Below are 12,106 nucleotides of genomic sequence, written 5' to 3'. Positions count from 1 at the left end.
TGGAGAGTCAATTGGACAGCAAGGAGATAAAACCAGTCCATCCTAAGGGAAATCAATCCTGAATATTCATTGGAAGGACTGATGCTGAAGCTGAAGCTCTAATACTTTGGCCACCTGATGGGAAGAACTGACTCATTGGAAAAGACCCTCATGCTGGGGAAGTTTGAAGGCAAAAGAGAAGAGGGCAGCAGAAGATGAGATGGCTAGATAGCATAACTGACTCAATGGACATGAATTCAAGCAAACTCTCTGGGAGATAGTGAAGGACAGTGGAGCCTGGCATGCTGCAGTCCATGGGGTCGCAAAGAGTTGGACATAGTGACTGAACACCAACAACAGCTAGTTCCCTGGAGCTTTACCAGTTGACATGATTGGGGTTTATATTAGTATCCTCAGGCTGCCCTAAAAATGTGCCACAAAACCAGTGGCTTCAAAAAACATGAATTTATTGTCTTATAATTCTGGAGCTTGAAGTCTGAGATCAAGGTGTCAGGAACATTGGTTTCTCCTGAGGGCTGTAAGGGAGAAGTCTGTCATGCCTCTCTCCCAGCTTTGGTAGTTTGCTGACCATCTTTGGTGCTCTGTGGCTTCTGCCACACAACTCCACTCTTTCTACAGTGTTCTCCCTGAGTGTGTGTCTGTGTCCAAATTTCCCCTTTCTATAAGACACCAGTCATATTGAATTAGGTGTCTACACTTCTCTTCAAGAGAAGACTCTTGAGAGTCCCATGGAGACTTTGCAAGGAGATCAAACTAGTCAATGCTGCTGCTGCTACTGCTGCTAAGTCGCTTCAGTCGTGTCCGACTCTGTGTGACCCCATAGACGGCAGCCCATCAGGCTCCCCAGTCCCTGGGATTCTCCAGGCAAGAACACTGGAGTGGGTTGCCATTTCCTTCTCCAATGCATGAAGGTGAAAAGTCAAAGTGAAGTTGCTCAGTCGTGCCCAACTCTTAGCGACCCCATGGACTGCAGCCTACCAGGCTCCTCTGTCCATGGATTTTCCAGGCAAGAGTACTGGAGTGGGTGCCAGGAAATCAACCCTGAATATTCTTTGGAAGGACTGATGCTGAAGCTCCAATACTTAGGCCACTTGATGCGTAGAGCCAATTCACTGGAAAAGACCCTGATGCTGGGAAAGATTGAAGGCAAAAGGAGAAGGGGGCAGCAAAGGATGAAATGGTGAGATAGCATCACCGACTCAACGGACGTGAATTTGAGCAAACTCTCCACCCTGTTGCAGTATGTCCTCTTTTTAACTAATTGCATCTGCAATTAGATTAGACCCTATTTCCAAAGAAGGCCACATTCTCAAATACTGGGGAAGTATATTCATCCTTCAATATATGAATGGGGGAAGGGACACAATCCAACCAATAATACAGTTCTTCCTTGTTTTTACCAATATATTTTTCTTATATCTTTAACTTCCTATCTGTATCCCTAGCTATTAATAGGAGTTGAGCCTTAAACCAGATGGACCACTTGGAATCATGATATTGATTGCTAGGTGCCTGACTTCACAAAGTACCCCAGAGCCTAGGATCATACTTTCATATTCTGTCTACCAGATTGGACCCCCCTGGAAAGCAATACTGACCTAGGAAAAGATCAGGTGTCCCTTGAAAATTATTTTTGGGGCTTTGACCTATTTCCTCTCCCTTGTTTTGAGGCCTGTCTTGTAAACAGGTTAGCATTCTGCATCTTCCTTTTCCTCAGCGCCTTCTCTGTTTATTAATGCATATTTTCTCCAGACAGCTCTGTGCAGGCAATATCTCAAAGCCTCATATCTCATGTCTCTAAACAGTAATAGGAGTTCCACCAGCTATATGGCTTCCCTCATAGCTCAATCAGTAATGAATCTGCTTGCAATGCGGGAGATCCAGGTTTGATTCCTGGGTCAGGAAGATCCCCTGGAGAAGGGAATGGTAACCTACTCTAATATTCTTGCTTGGAGAGTCCCATGCACAGAGGAGCCTGGCATGGGATCGCAAGAGTCGGACATGGCTTAGTGTCTAAAGCACCACAGGCTACATGCATTATTAATTACATCACTATATCATATGGGTTAAAGTAACACTTTGTGCTTTTGCATTCACAAAGTATAACTGAGAACACTACCAAGAAGTCATATATGACCTACAGTACTTCAATTATGAGTAATTTGTAGGAAATCTCTAGGTAATGTGACTTCAATGATGGATTAAATTATCAGAAAGTTACCAGATATCTCCATATTTATTTACCCTTACATTTAACTCACTGGAATATTCCTGAATTCTCGTGAATCATTTATTTGGCAAATCTTCTGATCTGAGCATTAGCTCTGCACTATTATGTTAGATTTGGTGGGAGGAGGGGTGGGTATACAAAATGGATGAGAATCAGTAAGAAGAGCATGGAAACATTGATTTCTTATGTCAGGAAGTGACAAATGAGTGTTAGAGGTGGGGAGTTTGGACTGTAGTTTTTGCTCCAACACCTAAAGCATCACATTCTCTGGAGATGGTTTGCTATTAAAGCTAATTGGTTCTCTCGGAATGAACTTGGACTATTTCTTCCTTCTGATGTAACTGTGAATCCTCTCCAGGCTATAGTGCATCAGGTCCAATTCCTGTAGTTGGTTGACAAGGAAAAGAACATCTCCAAGAAAAACAATGAGTCCAGAGAAGGGGCAGGGGTGGGATGGGTGGCAGGAGTGTGAGGGTGGGAAGCTGTGGGGGGATGCTAAAATAAAGGGGACTGAGAAGCTGCTAGATTTTCATCAACACACAGCAGTAATAGCTTCTGCCAACACAGCTGCCCTGAGCTCCCTCCTATTTACAGTAATATGGCAATAAATGGAAATTGTAGATGGATACTACCCAAGGAGCAAGTTCTTTCTTAGAAGTGTAAATTGGCATTTAGGCAAGTTAAGAAACAAGGAAAGGGGAAAGTTTCTATATGGGACACAAGACAATTTTTTATCAGGTCAGACTGCTGAGCTGGAACCATCTCAGCTCCCTGGGTGGACTTTCCTTAACACTTTCTCAGTTACCTAAGGTTTGGGTGGTCCGTGGCTCTGAGCCTCCCATATGGCACTAGAGCCTGCCCTGCAGCAAACCATTAGGCTTCCAATAGGATCTCAGCACAATCAGGTTGGGTAGGGCAGAGACAGAGCCTGTGGACCAACGTGATCAACCCAGCTCCAAAGGCTAGGTATAGACACTAGAAGTTACTGCCACTGAACTGCCTTGTCCTGGGGAACTCTGGGTATTATATTCTAATTTTAATCGTAACAACACCTGAGGTCCCGCGAGTGCTTTTATTTGAGCTGAACTGGTCCTCCTTCAGTGTCATCAAGAGTTCTAATCTTCGGAACCAGTATGTTTTCTCTTACTCTTCATCTGCCTCCCCTTCCACGCTCTAACTCCTCATCTGTTTTTGTTCTCAGCATAGTTCTGTGCTCCTTAAGTTTCTCATGCCTGGACCCCTCCTATTGCATGTCTTGCCTGTAGGAGAGTTCTGGCTAGGCGACTCTTCCTCCTGTCCACCTGTTGTCTGCCGCGCCATCACTTGGGCTTTCTTGAGGGGAGAGGCTGTGTCTCAGTCACCCTAGGCTCTGGCATAATGCCTGGCAACATTGCTGCTAACCTGGAAGTGACAGAAAGGGAACGCTGATTTCCTCACAGACTTTTCCTGGTGACACCACTAGCATTTCACATCAAATCCAACCGTCTATGGAGCGAAAGATACCATGTGCAGGAGAGTATGTAAAGAACATTGTCAGAGCTCCTAACTTCAGCGAACTTGCCATCCAGTTAGTGTGGCAGCACACACATAGAGAAATGACCCTATAATAACTTATGGCAGGTGGATGACATGGGGTAGCGCACAGAGCTCAAGGTTAAGAAACTCAAAGGCTAGTCTCATTTTGTCAGCAGCAAAGTAGGAACCCATTTTCTCTGAGGCTAATTTCTTGAGCACAGTGAAAATAAATTCCATCAGTGTTTCTCAAAGTGTGACACATAACATCTTTTGAGGGAGGGTGACCTATAGACTCAGAATTGAGTATGATTAAATTGCAAGCAGAGAAACTCATTGCTTTTAAAATTTTCCTTTGGATCATAAAGAAATGAGGTAAGACACAGGCTCAAGCTCAAATTTTGCCTACTCTAGCCACTAGGATTGAGCAATGTTGTGTTTTCATTTTATTTTTTCTTAGGCAAATTATTTTGGAAGTTTTTCTCCATTTATGTTAATAAGATTTACTTTTAAAAGATTGTATTTTAGTAAGATAAATGAGTTGATTTAAATAAATTATAAAAAAGTAATAGACCATGACATGTGAGTATAACAAAAATTGTAAATGTGGTGCTGAAACATTTAAAGTTTAGAACATACCAAATAAGTCAACTCTGGGATTATTTTCAGCCCTACACTTCCTAAGATTTTGCGATATTTCCAAGGGAATGGTGTGGTTAATAGAAGATAATAAGAGCATCAAGATAATTTACTGACAACACAATATGTCAAGTGATCCATTGAGAAATAATCTGTGATACAAGTAGCTATGGAGAGAGCTATGGGGAGAGATACAGATAGATAGTAGTATTATAGATATAACTATAGATTGCTATACAGAAAGACTCTGATTAGGTGAAACATACTGTCAGATGACCTCGCAGCAAGAAGTGGCAAGCTGCCTGATTCTTGAGAAGTGAAGTTGCTCAGTTGTGTGCAACTCTTGGTGATCCCATGGACTGTATAGCCTACCAGGCTCCTTCATCCATGGAATTTTTCAGGCAAGAGTACTGGAGTAGGTTGCCATTTCTTTCGCCAGGGGATCTTCCCGACCTGGGGATCAAACCCAGGTCTCCGGCATTGCAGGCAGATGCTCTACCCTCTGAGTCTCCAGGGAAGCCCTGTGATATTGAAAAAAATGTGATATATTTGCATTTTCCTCCCAAAAGGAAGAAGAATTTTTTGAATTCTTTAGCCTGGATTTCTCTCAATTCAGATGAAATGTTATTTTTTTCTTTATTTTTTCAAGTTTTAGTCTCCAGAGATGTTTAAACTGGCTTGTCTTAAGTGAAGAGGACTCTTGAGGATATAAAGAGAAGTGATCTCATCTAAGGAAGGTGGTTGGATGGTGGGGACTAGAGAAAGAGAGGGTTGAAACTCTCTGTCTCTCAAATATGGCAGACTCTCAGGTCAGAAGGGGAGGATTCTATACTGAAATCTTATCATTAAAAGCACAGGTTCCCACCCTCACGTACTCTTGGTGCGAAGGTAAATTGATGCAGTGGATGGGTGCCCTGTCATGTTTGAGTTTTTGCAACCCCAGGGACTGTAACTCACAAGGCTCCTCTGTCCATGGAATTCTCCAGGCAAGAACGCTGGAGTGGGTTGCCATTTCCTACTCCAGAGGATCTTCTTGTCCCTGGGATCAAACCCACGTCTCTTGCGTCTCATGCATTGGCAGGTGGATTCTTTAATCACTGCACCACTTGGGAAGTAAACTGGTGCAGCCACTAGAGAAGTTCCTTAAAAAAACTAAGACGAGGACTATCATTTGATCTGGCAATTCCTCTCCTGGCTATGTGTGTGCAATTTTCCAGGCAGGATATTGGAGTGGGTTGCCTACTCCAGTAATATCACTTATATGTGGAATCTAAAAAATAGTACAAATGAATACATATGCAAAAGAGAAATAGACTGACAGATATAGAAAGTAAATTTGTGGTTACTTGAGAGAGGGAGGGGAGACAGACAAATTAGGGGTATGGGATGAATATATTAATACAAACTTCTATGTATAAAGTAGATAAGCAATAAGGATATACTGTATATGTGCTCAGTCATTCAATCATGTCTGACTATTTGTGACCCCATGGACTCTAGGCCCCCAGGCTCTGCTGTCCATGGAATTTTCCAGCCATGAATACTGTACTGGGTTAGGATTGCCTTCTCCAGGGAATCTTCCAGATCCAGGGATTGAACCCACATCTCTTGCATCTCCTACACTGGCAGGTGAATTCTTTGGCACTATGCCAGCTGGTTTGAGTCCTGGGTCTGGAAGATCCCTGGAGAAGGAAATGGCAACCCATCCCAGTATTCTTGCCTGGAAAATCCCATGGATAGTGCATGGGGTTGCAAATGAGTGGGACATGACTTAGCAACTAAACTACAACAAAGGCCCATAATCTTTTAATAACCTATAATGGAATATAATCTGCGTAAATACTGAATCACTATGCTATACACCTGAAACTAATACCGTGTTGTAAGAAGTGAAGTGAAGTCGCTCAGTCGTGTCCGACTCTTTGCAAGCCCATGGACTGTAGCCTACCAGGCTTTTCAGTCCACGGAATTTTCCAGGCAAGAGTACTGGAGTGGGTTGCCATTTCCTTCTCCAGGGGATCTTCCCAACCGAGGGATCGAACCCGGGTCTCCCTGTCTGCAGGCAGACACTTTACCGTCTGAGCCACCAGGGAAGCCTTAAAGACTAGAGGTTCCCATGGTTTCTATGGACCCTCCCCACCCCTCTACCCCTACCCTCACCTACACACACACTATGCAAAATGGGCTGAGCAAACACCTGGGCAAGTGTCCACAATGTAGGACCCCTGACCCATGATGGAGCACCACAACTGATCGGCTTCAGAGTCTTGGATGGAGAAGACATAGAAGGTTGGATTGGGATGGAAAGTGTTCTATTTGGGACATCTGTGAGCCTTCAGACCCCAAGAACAACTGATATCAAACATCAATTGTGCTGAGTGAAGCACTGAAATTAAATTTATTAAAAAAAAAGTAAGGTGACGATTGTGCCTTAGTTTGTGGAAAACTTCATTCTCTTGACAGAATAAGGAGAAATGGAAGAATCTGGAAAGCACAGGCTCTCTTTCTTCTCACATTTTCTTCCTTTCCTTCCTTCCTCCACTCCCTGGCCTGTCTTTATTTTCTTTTTACCTACTCATCACACATATGTGCACATAAATTAAATGTGATTTTATATAGTATATGCAATGTTATAATTATTAATATAATAATAAATCATAAACCAACTTTACATTCAATAAGACATAAAAGTAATTACATCTGAGACATGATGTCTTATTTTAATAGATGGTTCATTCCATATCCAACACTTGGAAAAGATATGGCTGCAATACTGATGGAATACCATGACCATATACCATAATGGTTTTCATCATTATCTTATGAACACTTATTTAATTAAACCCAGTCTGGGCTGCGTTCTCACAGTTTCTGTTATTTCTGTGTTAATTTCCAGAAGCATCGTGGACATCCATTGAAATATGTCAGCTAAGTATAACTTGTAATTGTACAAAATCACTTTCCAAAAGTTTCTGCATAGCACCCAGCAGAGTGCCATGTAGATAATAACTATTTGTGAAATAGATGGATGAACACTGAATAAATTATTTTTAGTCTTATTTTCTCTAGAGTTAAGGTTTTCCATCCCATAAAAACTTGAGTAAGCCTCTCCTCTGACTTAGATTCCAGCTCTGTGAAGTAGAAAACCATGATGAACACGGCACCATGTTATACAATTAGTCGTCCTCCCCAAACTGACTTTTAGAAATGTGGTGTCATTTTCAGACACACAACTGATTACATTGAATGTAATTTAGAGATCCTAGAAAGAGAAAGACCCCAGGAAAAATGTCTCACCAGGAGAAAAACGGAAAATGGGTTCTTTTTTTCACTGTCTGGTCATTCAGCTTTGTGCCTAGACAGAACAGAACCTTCCTTTACTTCTGAGGATGAAACAGGAATATTTAGAATTGCCAAGAGAAAGGACCCACAATTATTTCGTTGAGAATTTTGGCTAAGGGGACACTTTGACAAAATGGATTCCTGTCCTTGCCTGATTTCTATTAAATGTTCTAGCCTTTCCTGTGAAAACTGGGTAGTGATTTCATGCTTTCATTATTCCAACAGATCTGAGTTTCACCAGATACTTCATGGCTGTACTCAATTCAAAAAACGATGAAATATATTTGCTTGATTTTAAGTGAAGTTAGGAGGGAAGCCTGCGGGGAATTAGACCCCCTGTGGAGGTCATTCTGTGGGGGACTTGATGGCAGAAACAGGTGACAATGATTACTTGTATTAAGTAATGATTAGTTCAAGTCATTGTACCCAATGATTACTTGTACTAAGAATATTGAACTTCACCTTAATTTTATCCATGTAGTGCAAGGACTTTTATCCAATTGACAATATGTGTTTAAAAGTCTTCAGTTTCCCCAGTGATCCTACAACATCTGTAATTGTGTTAGAAGGAATTATTTAAATAAAAAATGAACAATGCCATCACCCTTTATAATTTTTCTGCCCCATTTCCACCCAGTGTTGCCTGGAACCTTGAGTCCTAAGATTGACAGCCATTGCCTGCCTCCCCGTAATTCCCTCCCAGACTCTCCAGCTTGGTGCCCTTAGGGTTATTGAACACTGATTAAGTGTTCGGTCTGACTGAAAATCAGAATTAAAAATAGAGCAAGGTTCTAAACTCTTAGACAATGAGAGAATTCTGGATTCTTCATATTGAAAATAACATTAACCCAATATCCTTAGTTCATGTATGGAATTAGCCTGTCTAAGCCACAGGCAGTCCACAGGGCTGTAAAGAGTCAGACATGACTGAACAACTGAGCAACAACACCACCAAAGCCACAGTCCCCCCATCTTTACAATAGAAATAATAATACCATCCTCATGGGGCTGTTTTTAGAATTAAGCAAGTTATATGCAGAGCACCTAGCATACTGCACATGGTATATATACTATGTGCTTAATAAATGAGAAGGTTTTTGTTGTTGTTGTTGAAAACAATAGTGTCTCTCTGTATATGCTGTTAAAGCTACCCTCTTCTGTACTTCTTAACTAAGAATTACTTGAAGACTTTTTGGTGCAAAAAGTAAAAAAAAAACGAAAGACAAAAATATTCTTTCAGAGATACTGAACGTCAGATAGATAAATCATCGGTAAGTGTATTTGATGAAAAGGAAGGCCAATGGCTAAGGGTGGCAGAAAGACATTCTAAGGTAGATTTTGTTACTTATCCTGGGACTGTTTTAACAGGCTCTGAATAAATTCTGCACCATGAGTTTGTCGCCTGCTTTGCTCTTCCTATACATTCCTGGAGGATGAATACAGTTTTGTCAGACTATGACAATTCCTTGTTCAGAAAGCTTCATTGACTTCCTGATCTTTACTGGATTATATCTCAAACCACATAGTCAGTTTCCAAATTTCTTTAAAACCTCAGCTCTCCCAGCTTCTCTTCATAAACTCTAGCCAAATCAGACATGTTTTACCTCCAAGGCATGCCCTATTCGCTCCTGCCACGGACTTCTACATGTGGCTTCCTTCTCTAGACATCTCACAAGCGACCAGTTCAAATGTGATTTTCTCCCTAATATTCTTCCCTGATCTTACAAGTAAGAAGAATCTTTTGAACCTTTGCATTTCCAAGTTCTTTTTATGTACATCTGTTGCTGTGTAGTCACTAAGTCGTGTCCTCCACTTTTGTGACTCCATGGGCTGTAGCTCTCCAGGCTCCTCTGTCCACAGGATTTCCCAGGCAAGAATACTGGAATGGGTTGTCATTTTCCTTCTCCAGTGTATCTTGCCAATCCAGGAATCAAACCTGTGTCTCCTGCATTGGCAGGTGGATTCTTTACCACTGAACCACCAGGGAAGCCCATGTACATTTGTAATGTCTGTTGAAATATTTTCTGCTGTATTGTGTTTATTTTTCTGAATTTTATCTTATAGTCACTTAAAGCACCAAAGACATTTTAATTATTTATTATGCAAGACTTAACATGGTTGGTGATCAGTAAATGTTTTCTGAATAAATGGATGAATGACAGTGATTGCATTAAAATTGCTCAGTGTGGTTGAGATTCAAGATAAAAGTTTAAACATAAATGACAATGAGGTCACAGGTAGTGCTAGTACCAAGTAGGGGTCTGAGAAGCTGTTCCCAAGTCTGAGAGGAGAGTGAAGTAATGAAATAATTGGGAGATTCAATCTTGGCCATGGAAGACTTTAGTCCTCTCTCCACCAGGTGTTAATAGTTGAGAATAATGCCAAGACTTTCTCATTGCCCACAAAGTAAATTAAAGTCCAAAAGGGGAATAATTTTGCTCCATATGCCAAAATTGCTGTATATTCTGCATATAAATATTATTATTTAAAATATGTTAAAAGATTTTCCCCTCCTTGGGACAAAGAAACATTCTAGATTTCATATGTAGAATTTATATATTGTGTTGGCCAAAAACTTCATTCAGATTTTTAAGATGTTATGGAAAAATCCAAATGAACTTTCTGGCCAACCCAATACTATTTTTGTTGAAAATGAGCAAAGTCTTTGTAGACCATGTTTTGGGTTTAAAAAACTCTACAATTTCTCCTTCATTAGGAGAAATCTGTAGCAATGGCTTAAACCTTAGTTTCTACAAAGCACTGAGATGGTAATGTCTGAATGAATTATAACACACAGATTTAAATTTTTCTTATGGACATCATTAGTATTAAAATAATGAGAGTTTTTCACACATCTGGATTTTATTGATGTTTTAGAAAAACAGATTCAAGAACTAAATGAATGAACCCATAAGACAGTTAAGTGTGAATGTACTTGTTTGCAATTTTAATGTGTTCATTTGGGATGTGGGAAATGATTCATGTGGGAATCTTCCTCACATTATAATACAGTGAGGAAGATTGATATAAGATTGATGCAATTGATATGAGGGAAAAAGTTGCTTCCTATCATGGCTTAGGTCAAATGTCAAATTCAGGAACCCAGAGGTGGATGTTGAGAATGCATAGGGATCTGAGGGCTGGAGGCCCATCTTTCCTCAATGGTGTTTCCCATCCACATTGACAGGATCAGTATCACCATCTGAAGACATACTCAGCATGCTCTTATGACACAGGGCAGGTGGAAAGCAAACACAGGGTGTACTTTACACCCACAAAGGGGTAAAATACTCACTGACCTCTCTTCCGAGAGTACCAGTGCCTAGTCCTATAGTCAGTGTGACCAGCTCAGCCTGGTCTGCCTGAGACCTGCTTCATTTTAGCACCATGTCCCATGCAGCCCTTAGTCCCAGGTGAACCAGGACAGTTGGCCACCTCACCTCTGGTCAAGAGTGTCATTTAAAGTGGTGCCTCTCTTCCTTGAAGGTGCACACCCAACATCTGTAGTGCTTGTTAAGATTCACATCTGGTCTTAATATCTTAGGCTGGGGCCCAAGTTTCTGCATGTCTCACAAGCTCTCAGATGATACTAGTGCTGGCGCTGGTCTGGGGACCACACTTTGAGTATCAGGGTTTAGAGCATACTTTGTGGACTCTTAGAGGTTAGATGGAGACCTTGCTTCACCATTTACCCCATTTATAAATTGAACATCCTTGGTGAAGTGACTTAACCTCACTGAGCCCTGATTTCCTCATCTCTAATAGAGACTGACTATCTTCTAATAGAGATTGACTGAACTATCTTCCTCACAGGGCAGTGAGGATTAACTGAGTTAATTATGAACACAGAAGAAGCACTCAACAATTATTAACTGCTTTTATTGTTAAGATTTCCTGATGACTCAGACAGTAAAGAGTCTGCCTGCAATGTAGGAGACCCGGGTTTGATCCCTGGGCCAGGATGATCCCTGAATAAGGAAACCTCTTTTGTTATTACTGACATTTTATTGTGTGTCACTGAAGTAATCAAAGAGGTGGTTGACACTGAAAACACAAATAAGTTGAAGAAAGTTTCAGGTAAACCCCTAGTTGAAGGAGTCACAAGCACTGGTGTTTTTAAGGCAAATTAGAACGTTTGAGGCAGAGGAATATCACCAGGATGGGAAACAGGATTGACCCATTAGGTAAATCTTAAAACGTGTGTTCACCATAAAACACTAGTCTTTTATATTTTGTTGCACATTCTACTCCATATTCTGAGTTCCCTGGAATGGTAGGCATGTCACAAAAGTCTGAATCTCTGATTCAGGCAGAGGAAATTGGACTCACTAAGCAGTTATATCCATGGGGTCGCAAAGAGTTGGATACAGCCGAGTGATTAAG

General features: G+C 41.1%; 1 protein-coding gene across 3 annotated transcripts in view; it reads right to left on the bottom strand.

Moving 5' to 3' along the window:
* The window catches only part of DAB2 (DAB adaptor protein 2), a 200,597-nt gene that overhangs the window by 147,648 nt on the left and 40,843 nt on the right, over positions 1-12,106 (bottom strand). The gene's annotated exons all lie outside the window — the stretch shown is intronic.

The sequence above is a fragment of the Ovis canadensis genome, chromosome 16 (assembly GCF_042477335.2).
Source record: "Ovis canadensis isolate MfBH-ARS-UI-01 breed Bighorn chromosome 16, ARS-UI_OviCan_v2, whole genome shotgun sequence".
In the NCBI taxonomy this organism is placed as follows: domain Eukaryota; kingdom Metazoa; phylum Chordata; class Mammalia; order Artiodactyla; family Bovidae; genus Ovis; species Ovis canadensis.
Note: the sequence above shows the minus strand (reverse complement) of the source record. Positions and strands in the feature narration are given on the sequence as shown.